The sequence below is a fragment of the Marmota monax genome, unplaced genomic scaffold (assembly GCF_021218885.2).
Source record: "Marmota monax isolate L192 unplaced genomic scaffold, Marmota_monax_Labrador192_F-V1.1 WCK01_AAM20220418_F8-fsc00014, whole genome shotgun sequence".
Classification (NCBI taxonomy): domain Eukaryota; kingdom Metazoa; phylum Chordata; class Mammalia; order Rodentia; family Sciuridae; genus Marmota; species Marmota monax.
This window is the reverse complement of record NW_026695222.1, coordinates 10,324,808-10,337,622: the sequence shown is the minus strand read 5'-3', so window position 1 is coordinate 10,337,622 and position 12,815 is coordinate 10,324,808. Positions and strand designations below refer to the sequence as shown.

Genomic DNA, 12,815 nt, shown 5'->3' with positions numbered 1-12,815 from the left:
CTCTGATTTTCTTTCCAACTTTTTATTGTAAAAACTTTCTCACCTTTTTTAAAAAATAATTTTATTAGTTATTGATGGATCTTTTTAAATTTTATTTATTTGCTTATATGTGGTGCTGAAAATCGAACCAGAGCCTCACACATGCTAGGCAAGTGTTTTACCACTGAGCCACAACCCCAGCTCCCAACTTTCACCTTTTTAAAAAAAACATTTCTTTTTCAGCAGAACCCAGAAATGTTCTGCTGAGCTACATCCCAAATATCTTTTTCAAATATTTTATTTTGAGACAAGGTCCTGCTAAGTTGCCTCCTGCTTCAGCCTCCCAAGTTGCTGGGATTACAAGTGTGCACCACCATGCCCACCTAATAAAAAGAATTTTTACAGCAAACACCTGCATAACTGCTGCTTTGATTCTCCATTGACATTTTAATATACTCAATTAATCACACATTATACTAAATTAATCGTTTTATTTTTGATGCATTTCAAAGTAAGTTGCAGAATCAGTATACCACTCCTTAATGACTTCAGAATTCATTTCATTAACTGGAGTTCATTATTTGTACCTTTTGTCTTTCAGGCAAAATCTTATACAATGCAATATACAGATATTGTGTACATTTGGTAATTTTTTGACCAATGCATGCACCTGTAGTGATATTTAAAAATCAGAACTGGAGGGTGGACTTTAGCTTAATGGTAGAGTGCTTGCCTAGCATGCATGAGACTCTGGATACTGCAAAAGAGAGAGGGAAAAAATCTGAAAAATGGAAAGTTCTCATTCTGATTTTTGTTTGTATATTTATGTATTTTGAGGCCCTAACCAGAGCCTCACACAAGGCAAATGCTCTACCACTGAGCTGCATCTCAACCCCTTTTTCTAAATCTTATTGTTCAATTGATATTAGTGTAAAATGTCTTCTACTGTGAGCAAGTGAATAGCAGGCCTGTGCCTATGATGTTGGCCTGGGCTGAGAAATTGTTCAGTGGATGGGATTGAGGCAGAGAATCTGAAAGTATTTGTCATCCTAGATTAGGAATATTAGTGGCAGTGTAGAATGAAAGTCGGGACAAAGGCTCTTATAAGACACATCAGGGCAAGGAGGCTGCCTGGCTTGTCTTTTAGATATAAAACTCTAGCAAGTGACCATTAGGACAGGGGCCTAAAAAGGCACTTGGTTCACATTTACTTCAACTTTCTATCATATTGACTTGCTTCATTTTCATTACAGCACTTAGGAAATGTTCTTGTTCGTTTGTTTATTGTCTGTTTCCAGAATTTAAGCTCCTCAGAGCAGAGGCCTCTTCTGACTTATTCCCTGCAGCATCCAGCACATGGTCTGTACTCAAGAAGAATTTGTTGAGAGAATGACTCATTGTTCTACTTTCTAGATGGGGAAAGGAGGCCCAAAAGAGGGGAAGTGACTTGCCTAAAGGAGGAAGAATACTTTCAACCTCCAGCTGTCCTTCTAGTTCAGTCCTTTGCTCATGAACCCTGATTGTTGAGATACCTATGGGGTGACTGAAAAGTGCCTACCCCTCTGTGTACCCCACGGGCTGGGTCTAAAGCAGAACTGGAAGCAAGAGGGCTGTAGCTTCCCATTTGGGTGGGCCTGGGTCTGGAAAGTTTGTCTCTCTCCCCTCCCTCTCTGTTTTTCTCTTTTCCTATCCTTTCCCAAGACAACCCATAACTCTACTGAGGGAAAGTGGGTTGGGGGGAGGGTAGCTTCTGGACACTCCAGGAATTGGGTAGGATGTTGGGCTAGGCAAGTCTCCACAGGTAGGCAGCGAGGATGGGACTCTGTTCTTTTCTGATGGAAACAGTCTGTGCAGTTCCTGTACTGAATCTTCCTTTCCACAGTCTCCAAAACCCTGCCTCTCCTGGTCTGATGTTCTATGTCACCTCTGCACACCTACCACAAATGCTTTGATCACATTGTGCTTGTCTCATGGGGGTGGGAAGAAGCGCTTGCATTTCCTGAGAATGGGTTGCTTGCCAAGCTGTATGTGCCTATAATTCTCAGTACAGCACTGGGAGTTTCCAGGAATAGTAGTAGAGGGAGGCTACCAGAACAGGACAGACTAGAAACCAGGAGTTCTCGAACTGTCACACACAACGGTAACATTTTCCCCAGGCGTGGTCAGATGGGACAGGGGTTCTTTATATGGTCTAGATGGGGTAGGGGTTCTTTATATGGTCTCAAGGATGACAACTTTTAAAATTTTTTTTTCTTCAGTGCTGGGGAGTGAATCAGGTCCTCACACATGGAGCTACATCCCCAGCCTTTTTTTATTTTGAGACAATCTCCAGCCCCAAAAGTTTCTGAGGCTGGCCTTGAACTTGCCATCCTCCTGCCTCAGTCTCCTGAGTCACTGGGATTATAGTCATATGCCACCACACCTGGAAATAGCTATTCTAATTAATAAATATAAGTTGTTTCCCTGCCCCTCTTGTGGGTCCATGGTGAGATGCTGTGTCTGTATATTCTATACAAAGTGCTTGTCCTTTCCCTTTGTAAACTATATTTGATGTGGATTAAACCAATATGAACAGCTTACATATATTTATAATATATATTTAAGTAGCCAACCCCTTTTATGTTAATATAAATAAATTCAAATGAAAATAAATAAAAGAAACATTAAGAAATAAGTGTCAGATATAGATGAGATAAAACCATGCTGGTGTGGTTGCTGCACTCCTAGCTACCCAGGTACTTCCTGCACTTACAGAATTTTTCAAGATTTTTTTTTTTTTTTCATACTCTTTGAGTTCCAGTGCAAGTTCTGGCCTTGCACTTTTCCACTTGGTGTGCTTTTCCATTTGGAGTTTGAACTTTCCAGGAAACACGACTGTTGGATGTGTGGGTGGTGCCCTCATTGGCTGCCCCAGGGGTCTGATATTTAGGAGACAGGACAGTGGCCTCTGGGGCTGGGGCTGGGTTGTTTATCCTATCTGGCAGAGGTGCCTTGGGTATCTATCTCATTGATAACTATGTACTCTGGCTCTGCTGAAAGGGAGCAAGAGTCATAACTCAAGGAGGGATTTCCCTGCTGGGGAGGGGATGGTCTGAGAGAGGCTCACCGCAACCCAGTAATCCCAGACTGTTGCTCGGGTTAGCACATACTAATTTACTCCACAAATAAATGGGAGTGGGGAGGTGCACTGAGTCCACTGTTGGTGCTCCAACAGCTGGGCCTAGGGATGGAAAGGCATCAAGCTGGAAACAGCAACTGATGTGGGCTCCTTCTCCGGGGGCAATACGTTCTTATGGTACCCTCCCCTTCCTTGAAGAGTCGAGGCTGGCCACAGGCTTTCCCTGGGGCGCTCCAAACGTGGGACTCTACCAGTCGGTTGTGTGTGAGGGGATCTCGGGGTTGGCCAGCTTGGAGGAGAGGCCTGCCGCAACCCACCCGGGGCACCGCAGGACTCCGGTCTAGGTTGAAGGATCCCCCATAACTCTTCTTGTGCCCTGCTGTGTCATCTGCTTCCAGCCACACGCACGGCGCAGACCACCGAATGTCCAGAGGAACCCGCTGGTGACCACACCCCAAAACGTTCTACTTGCCACCTAATAGATAAGATTTAAATTAACTTGAAGCCACAGATGACCTACCTGGTCCTGCAGCACCCACAGTGCGGCGCCTGGAAAACCGCTCCCGCCATCGCACTGACAGATGGCTTCCGGGCGCCACACGAGGGACGTGATGCCCAAGGCTCCAGGAAGGGGATCCACACCCCGTCCCTGGGTGATGCACATCCTGGTCCTCTCCGCACTTTGATCCTCTCCCCCGCCCCCCACCCCCATCCCCGGCAGGCCTATGGCAAGAGGTAACCCCCGCCCCGCAGAGCACCACGTGTAGTGTTTTCACCCACCTCCATGGCGGACCAGGACCAGTATGAGCATCTCGAAAAACGGGGAGATTTCCCTGGGGCTTGGTGGAAATGGCGTGGATTGGCTTGATGTAAGACGGCACCCACGGAGCCAGGCACGATCTAGGTACTTGGCAGGTTCCTCTCTCCCTTCAGTGAGATCCTTCGTCCTTTGCTTTGAAGCAATTAGGGACGGTGGGGAGCGGGGTGGGAAGGACGACGAAAGAACCACTTTTGAAGAGGGTTGGAAAGAGGGCTTTCGCTAGGTATTAGCGTGACTTGTGCCTGGCCTCATTTTTCCGCCTCTGTAAGCTGGGAAGAAGGCTCACGTCCAGGGGTCTGGGGACTGTAAGGAAGCGGAAGACGGAGGTGCACTTGGCAGCCGGCACTTCTGAAACCCAGCTTTCCGAGAAACATTGCGCCGCGGTGGGGCGAGCCTCTCCCGGCCTCTGAGATTATGATACCCGACTCCGCGCCCCCGGCTGCCAGCAAGCTCTCGGAAGCGCGCAAGGGCGGGGCCCACGAGGGCAGGAGACGCTCGTTCGGTGTCGACCAACCAGCGCCCGTCTCTGAACGGCCAATGAGGACGCGCCTTACAGCTAACACCGGGTCGGGAGCGAGGCTGCAGCGAGTGCGGCGCTGACAGGGACGCGCGCGCGATCCAGCTCGGACCCCAGGCCAACGCCGCCATCACCGCTGCCCACCCAGTCCCCCCCTCCGCCGGTTTCCCTCGCCATGGAGGCGAGGCCGCCGCCGCCGCCGCGGGGCTCCGGGCCGCGGGCCGGGCGGCGGCCCTGAGGGCGAGTGGCGGGCCGAGACGCAGCCGCAGAACCCAGGCGGAGGCGCCGTCCTAGTCCCCAGTGGTCCCGCCCAACGCCCGACTTGGTGAGTGTTGTCGCCGCCGCCCGGGTGGGCTCCGGAAGCGGGGGCGGCTTCGGGTGCGGGTGGGAGGGGTCCCCGGATCCTCCTTTTCCCGGTAGAATCCCTCCGGCTTCTGCAGTCGGATCCGGCATCCCTGCGCAGTGGGGAGGGGGAGGGGGGTCCCCGGAAACGTGCAGGACTGGGCACCGACCCCTCTCGACTGCCCTGGAACTTTGCGTGCGTCCTTCTAGCGCCAGGCCAGGGCACTGTCGTAGTTCATTCTGTAAGAGGAAACTTAGAACAGCGAGAACAGCATTTGCTCTAGTTCATTTAATAGGAAGAAAGGAAAACTCCGGACAGGAGAAAATTTTGCTCTTGCAGTGACCAACTTTTCTTTTCCTTAAAGCCCCGTGCCCTTCCCGGCCGCCGCCCGTCTCCCAGGCTCCCCTCTCTGCTGCCTACTCCCAACTGTTGAGGATGCTTAGGAAGGTAAAATAGGGACTCAGAGCTGCTCAGAATTCATAGTGAGCCACTTGAGAATACACATCCCCTCCCTTTTTATTTCCGGGAAATTAAAAATTCTTTAAAAAAATTCTAATATATTTCTTGAAAATAAAAATTGTAATGGCAGAATTGAACCTAATGTTGAGGTTTTGTGTGTGTGTGTAGTGTGTGTGTGTATTTTGTCAGTGATGATATTGTGAGATAGGAAAACAGGAATATTCAGATCCTTTTAGGCAGAGTAAATGTCTTCAAAAGCCTTTGCCCAGAATAGGGATTCCTGCTCTCAACCAGTCATATCTCCCCAGAGATGGTTTTACTTGCCACCTGCTAGCTGTTGAGGCAGCCAGAGAACCAGAAGATGGTGGGTGAGAGGAGGACTGAGTAGGAAAGGCCGAGCATCTTCCTGCCTGGCCACTCCTTTCAAAAACACAGATCTGATGCTGTCACTTGTTTACTTAAAACCTCCTTCTCTTTCTTTTTCCCATGGGATGAGTGAAGCCCAAAATACCTTATCAGGTCAACCAAGGCCCTTGACACTCTTGCCTCAACTTACATTTTTACTTTAGACTAATCTCTCAGTTCTCCTTTCCTTCATTCCCTCCCTGGCTATTCAGAGCTTTTTGACCACTTCTAATGTTGGGAGATTTTTATTTTCTTTGATCCTCTTCCACCTGTCCCTGCTAAGCTCCATGTGTTTCTTTAAAACTCCCCTCTCACTCACTCCCCCTTATCCCCCTCTTCTCACTCTCTCTCAAACTCCGGGGAGGGCTGGGGTTGTAGCTCAGTGGTTGAGCGCTTGCCTTTCACGTGTGAGGCACTGGGTTCGATCTTCAGCACCACATACAATAAATAAAGATATTGTGTTTATCTACAACTAAAAAAAATGTATATCCTGCCCCCCCCCCCCCTTTTAAATTTTGAAACAGGGTCTTGCTAAGTTGCTGAGGGTCTTGCTAAATTGCTAAGACTGTTCTCAAACTTGTGATCCTCCTGTCTCAGCCTTCTAAACCGCTAGAATTACAGGCATGCTTCATCCTGCCTAGCTAGCTCTTTTCATTTGAGAAGCTTCTTAAGGGCAGGAGCTGTGTCTTGTTCACTTTTTCTTGTTGGGAAAATTCTTTCCTGTTGTCTCCTAGATCCTTTCCCAAAACCCAAGATAATTTTTCACTTGTGTTTCCTGAAGGCCTGCTTGGAGTGCATGCCCAGGACTTTTACCACATCTGATTTCTTATCTTCTCATGTCCATCCTACCCAGACCCCATAAATATTCATCAGTCAAGAATCGGCACTTCCCACATCCCACTGACTTCCAATCTGCTTGACTAAAAGGCCAAAAGCCACTCATTTTTCACCTCTGTCTGCCTAAAGTGATCTTACTCATGTGTATTGATGGGTACCATCAATGATCCCCATTGGCTATTCACTGTATACCTTGTAGCCACTTATTTAGCATGTGGATGAAATACTGAACCAGAAAAGCAAACCCTCTTACCTAACTATATTCCTGGGCCTTCTATTTGCAAGGCTTAGTGCTTGGGATACAAAATGAAAGTGATGAAGTCATGCCCTTACCTTGAAGGAGTTCACTCTAGGGCAGGGCAGGGAGATGTTAATAAATAATGGCGTTACAGATATTACTAGAATGTAACAATAATCTGTTGTTTTTTTACTTGCCTGTGACAGGGTTTACGTGAATTCTCTCATTTAATTCTTTCAGTGTTGGAAACTGAGGCCTTACAGTTGAAGGTATAGTCAGATAAAGTTATAGTCAGGATTTGAATCTTGATAGTCTAGTTCCAGAACCTCTGCCAGGTTGTGCAGGGGACATTCCCTCTTTCCTTAGGTGGGAAAACTTTCTTGGGATGGGCCTTTAGTCCTGAAGGGTGCATAGAAGTTTGTGCATGGTGGACCGTGCACACATAGGAAAGAGAGCAGCACCAGCAGGCTTGGAGGGAGAAGGACTTACTGTCCTTGGGAACTGGGAAGAGGTTAAACAGGTGATTGGGTAAAGTTAAGAGGGTTGGAAGATGAGATTAGGGTCAGCTTGAAGTATATGTAGTGTGTTTAAGTTTAAGCACTGGAAGAGTCACTGAAGGAAGAATTTAAAGGCAGTCAGGGACTTTGAGTGGGCTTTGTAAAGGTCACTTGGGCACATTTGAGGCTAATGCTGATACCTGTGCAATTTAGGAGGCAGTGACCAGACCCTACCCAGGTAAAATCATATCCTTTTAGACCCAAAGGAAGGTATAAAGAGAATTCTGCTCAGTTTTGGGAAAAGATATTTAATGAGTATGAGAGAGAAATTCCAGCAGTATGAAAGGGTATTTAGAGAAACAAATTGCCCCAAGTCTCTTGTCTCCTAACCTCTTCTCCAGGGATGGCTGAAGTTTCCAGTTTGTGACCCTTCTATAAACACTGTTCCTTTATAATGCTTCAACATAGAACAGATTCCACCATGATACAGACCAGTCACACCTTTTAAAAAATTAACATATTTAGGGCTGGGGATATGGCCCAATGGTAGATGCTTGAGGCCTTGGGCTTGATCCTCAGCACCGGAAAAAACAAAAACAAAGCATATTTAGGAAATTATTTCAAATCAGTACCTATAGAATTGTTCATTCTTTGTATTGACATTACCTTATTTTAATGTATGACTGTGTATTTGCACATGTAGCTTTATGTATTTATAAGTAGTCTTCATGTTAAACATTTGTTTCCATATTTTTCTCTTACAGCAGTGCAATACAAAGTACATATTTTGTTATGAGCTCATGTATAAAATTTTCTGAACAGAATGCTTTTAGAAGTGGAACTACTTGGTCAAAAGATGTGTCCATTTTTTAATTTTAAACGTGGTCAAATTACCACTTTTTGAGGTAATTCTGCCAATTTATTCTCTCCCCCAAAATGTGAGTGTGTCTCAATGGATTGTCATCAGAATATCTAGCAGGATCACCTGGATACTTTTTCAACTTCCACATACCTACCCTTCTCTTAGCAGCCACTGGCACTCATGTCATTCTAGCCTATTTCTTTTATTTATTTATTTAAGGCAGCGTAATGCATTACAATAATACACATATAGAGCACAATTTTTCATGGTTGTATACAAAGTATATTCATACCAATTCATATCTTCATACATGTACTTTGGATAATAATGATCATCACGTTCCACCATCATTTCTAACCCCATGCCCCCTCCCTTTACCTCCAACTCCTCTGCCCTCTCTAGAGTTCGTCTATTCCTTCCAAGCTCCCTCTCCCTATTCTAGCCTATTTCTTTTAATTTACTGAGGGCCACATTGAGGCTCAGAAAGATCAGAGTGACTTGTACAGGAAAAGCAGTGTTGTGTGGTGATGGCTTATGTTTTGCAGCTCTGATATTTGTGTATGACCATTATCTTTCTGGAGGCACTTAGCAATTTGTAAACATTGTTGCATTATTTTTCTTTATGTGAAAAAAATGAATGCAGGTAAAGTTGAGTTAATAGCTGGGAAGTTGGCCAGATATAGAATCTTGTTTTTTCAGTTCCAGCATAGTAACTAGTAAATGTTTTCAAATGCTAAAGGGAAGAAATTTTTTTGTGTGTGTGTGTGTATAAATGCAACAAAAATAGCAATAATATAATACAAAGTTAATAAAACTGAGCAGAAACTCACAAATAACCCAGTGTTAAAATTTGTTTTAATATATTTTCTACTGAAAAGATAATCCATTAAGTATAAAATTATATTTACTCTAAATTTATCTGTTTGTGTCCGTGTACATTGATTTTTTTAGTTGTAGTCAGTACATACAGATAATTTTTGAATTGTTGAATAGCATAAAATATTTTATATTTACTCATTTATATATCTTTATTGTTTTAAAATTATAGTATTGCATGCATCAACAGCTGTAGTTTGTACAATCTTTATTTTTTCCTTTTTTACCGTTATAATTGGTACTTTTATAAACCTGAGTGCCCTTGTTCAAATACTTCTTTTTTTTTTTTTTTGGATTATTTTCTTGGACCCTTACCCCTCCAGTATGCTCACTGTATCAGAGGAATATTTTATTGCTGAATTGTTACCTTTAAAGGTTGAACTACTTTACAACACTGTCAGCAATTTTATATGGCCCTGATTCTTGACAACACAGCCAGTGCTATCACAAACAAAAACCTAATATTTAATTATTTTATTAATTTAAAAGAAATGTTGATTGAGAAAAGTTTAATTTTCTTTTCTTTTTTTTTCCCCAGTACTGAAGATCAGACCTAGGACCTTGTACATCTTAGGCAAGTGTTCTACCACTGGGCTATATTCCCAACCCTTTATTTAAAAAAAAAAAAAATAAAAAAAATAAAAAAAAAAAAATATATATATATATATATATATTTAGTTGTTGATAGACCTTTATTTTATTTATTTATATGTTGTGCTGAGAATCGAACCCAGTGCCTCATACATGCCAGATAAGCCCTTCTGCTCAGCCCCAGCCCCCTCAACCCTTTTTAAATTGATTTTGAGACAGGGTCTTGCTAAGTTGCCAGACTGGCCTTGAACTTATGATCCTCCTACCTCAGCCTATAGCTGGGAGAGATTATAGATATAATTTACATTTACTGAATGAGACAGATATTAGGAAAATATAGAATGGGATCATATTGGCATAAAATGTAAGACTAGATGCTGTTCTGTTGAATATACCAGGCATTGTGCTAGGAGGAGGAGATACCCCAGAGTAACATGGATATGATTTCTGTCCTCATGGCACTTAAGGGTTAGTGCAGTAGACAGAAATTAATCACTTTGTGGTAATTATGGATGTGGTAGATGTAATCAGAAGAGAAGAATAAGGTGTCTAGGGAGTGCCAGAGAAGTTCAACAGTTAAGCAACATTTGCAAAAGCCCTGAGCTGGGAAGGGATTTGGTAGCTCAGGGCAGCGCTTCTCTTACTTGAATGTGCACATGAACCATCTGGGCATCTTGTTAAAATGCCAAGTCCTGATTCAGTAGATCCGGGTGGGACTTGGGATTCTGCATTGCTAACCACCTCCTGGGTGAGGCGGATGCTGCTGGTGGGTGGATCACACTTGGTGGAGCAAGGCCTAATTGAGAGGTTGGTGAGCACCTGAAACTGACTGATCATGGTGAGCAGGAAGTGGCAGGTGGCTTGCTGTGACACTGGAGCCATAATTCTCTGCCCTGACTGTGCTTTTAAATTAACCAGGGTTAATTTAAAAAAAGAAAAAAACCTGATCGTTTTTATTTAATTGGCCATAGATAGGGCCTGAGAATGTGTGTATATATTTTAATTTTGCAGGTGATTCTAATGTGTCAGGGTTGAGAGCCACTGGACTGGAGAGAGGCAGAAGTCAGATTTTGGACTTTATGTTGAAGGCAAAGCTAAGCCACTGAAGGATTTTAAGCAGGAGATCGAGCCTGTCTGATCTGCAATTGTAAAAATTCACTATGGCTGCAATCTAGAGCAGTAGTTTTCAGAGAGGTGGATATGACAGTTTACTGAGGTGCTGGAAGAAATTCTGAATTTTCATTCATTTTTGTCTAAAAAAATAAAATAAAACATTTAATTTAGGGATTGTCATTGGCGTATTCTTGAGTGTGTAGATTACATAATGTTAGTGTTAATGTTCAAGTACAGAATTTTGGGTGTCCTGAAGGAAGAGAGGGAGTTCTTCAGTGAGCATAGTTATACTCATCCATTCAGTGGATTGCAGTTTTTTGTTTTGTTTTGTTTGGTTTTTATAGTACTGTTGGACCCCTGGCCTTGTACATGCTAGGCACACACTCAATCATTGAGCCATATCCCCAACCCATTTTATTTTATTTATTTTTGTCATACTGGGCATTGAACCTAGGGCCTCACACACACTGAGCTATATCTCTAGTCCTTTATTTTGAGACAGAGTCTCATGAAGTTGCCCATGCTGGCTTTAAAGAGATTGTACATTCCTTTGATTTATATCTATATGCCTTCATCTATCCCAATAAATCTTAAATTTGGTCTTTTCATGTTATCTAATAATTCTTGGAAGTTCTGTTCATGATTTCTTAACATCATCTCTCTGTGGTCAACTCTATTTTCAAAATTATATATTTTGTCTGCATTGCCTGAGGTTCTGTCTTCCAATTGGTTTAGTCTGTTGGTGATGCTTTCTATTGAATTTTTAATTTGGTTTATTGTTTCCTTCATTTTAAGGATTTCTGCTTGTTTTTTTCCCCTGCAGAATCTCTGCCTCTTTATTGAAGTGATCTTTCACTTCCTGTATTTTCTCTGTGATTTCATTCCCTATACTGTTCTTTACTTTGCAGATCAATTTAACTGTGTACATTCTAAACTCCTTCTCTGACATTGCTTCCACTTTGATGTCAATGGATTCTGTTATTGGAGTATCTTGGTTTGTTTGGGACAATTTGTTTCCTTTTTCATGTTGTTTGTGTGTCTACCCATCTAACAGTGTGGATCTGAGACAGTAAAGTTTCTACCCTGTGGACTTAAGTGTCCCTGAATGTTTCCAGTACTTCACTTATGGAGAAGCTGCCTATCTGCTTTCTTGGTTTCATGGCATGGCACAGAGCAGCCAGAAACTCAACCTCCTCTATTCCGCCATCTTGTAAAACCTCCCCAGGCTGGCTTTGAACTTGTGATCCTCCTCCCTCAGCTTCCCCAGTAGTTGGGTATACAAGTATATACTATGACATCCACTTGCAACATATTGTTATTTATTTTATTCACTTTTCATTAAACTAACCTGCAAAGGTTTCAAAATGGATTTGCAAAGAAACCAATGATTGAAGAAAGAACTGATAATGCAAGCACAAGCAAACAAATAAGATGGCAGACCTGATATTAGTCTTCTATTATGAACTCTTGACTAACTATTAAATTACATTAAAGAAATGAACTCATTAATATGGAGAATAGAAGCTTTTATGAAATATGGATTTATAAGAAGCTTTTATGAAATATGGATTTATAGCCTTCGTTATTAATAGGAATCTTTCATCAAAACAACCTTGAGATGGTAATTAATAAAATAGAGGGCTATCACCAGTACCAAGGCATTTGAAAACTTAACATCTGGAATATAAAGAGTTGCCCACGCCTTTTCCCAGTGTTGAGGATGCTAAGGATGTGCTATACCACTGAGCCACACCTCAGCTCCTACTTTTTTTGGTGCCAGGGAATAGACCCAGATGCACTTAACCACTGAGCCAGATCCCCAGCCTGTTTTTGTGTTTTATTTTGAGACAGGGTCTCATTAAGTTGTTAAGGCTGACTTTGAACTTGTGATCCTCCTACCCCAGCTTCCTGGGCCACTACTTAGCTCATAATCCAATGTGCCTGGATACTTTTTTTTTTTTTTAAATGATGTTTAAAGTTATAAGCTATTCAATCAAGTGCTTTGCAGAATTTCTGGTTCTTATGAAAGACAAAAAGGCACATACCATTAGCAGGTTCTTCTCTTACCCCCCAGGCCCACTTAAACAAACAAGATTGATTTAATACATGGAAAATTACTTATCAAGAAGCCAAAAATGCATTCCTTTTTCACTAAATAAC

At 42.9% G+C, this 12,815-nt stretch overlaps 1 protein-coding gene and 1 long non-coding RNA gene across 6 annotated transcripts in view; one reads left to right on the top strand and one right to left on the bottom strand.

Moving 5' to 3' along the window:
- Nucleotides 1-3,117: 3,117 nt before the first annotated feature.
- Nucleotides 3,118-4,530, bottom strand: LOC124085754 (uncharacterized). The gene is made up of 2 exons (XR_006849546.2): nt 3,878-4,530; nt 3,118-3,572 (listed from the first exon to the last, which is right to left on the bottom strand). It is a non-coding gene; the product is annotated as an uncharacterized LOC124085754 (long non-coding RNA).
- Nucleotides 4,531-4,558: 28 nt separating this feature from the next.
- Nucleotides 4,559-12,815, top strand: part of Ptpra (protein tyrosine phosphatase receptor type A) — a 122,477-nt gene continuing 114,220 nt past the window's right edge. For 3 of the 5 annotated variants that reach the window (XM_046433687.2, XM_046433688.2, XM_058575536.1), the window contains exon 1: nt 4,560-4,759. The gene's annotated coding sequence lies outside the window, so the exon portion shown is untranslated. Of the gene's footprint in view, nt 4,760-12,815 lie in introns of all 5 variants that reach the window. The other 2 variants (XM_058575537.1, XM_046433690.2) reach the window with 2 other exon arrangements.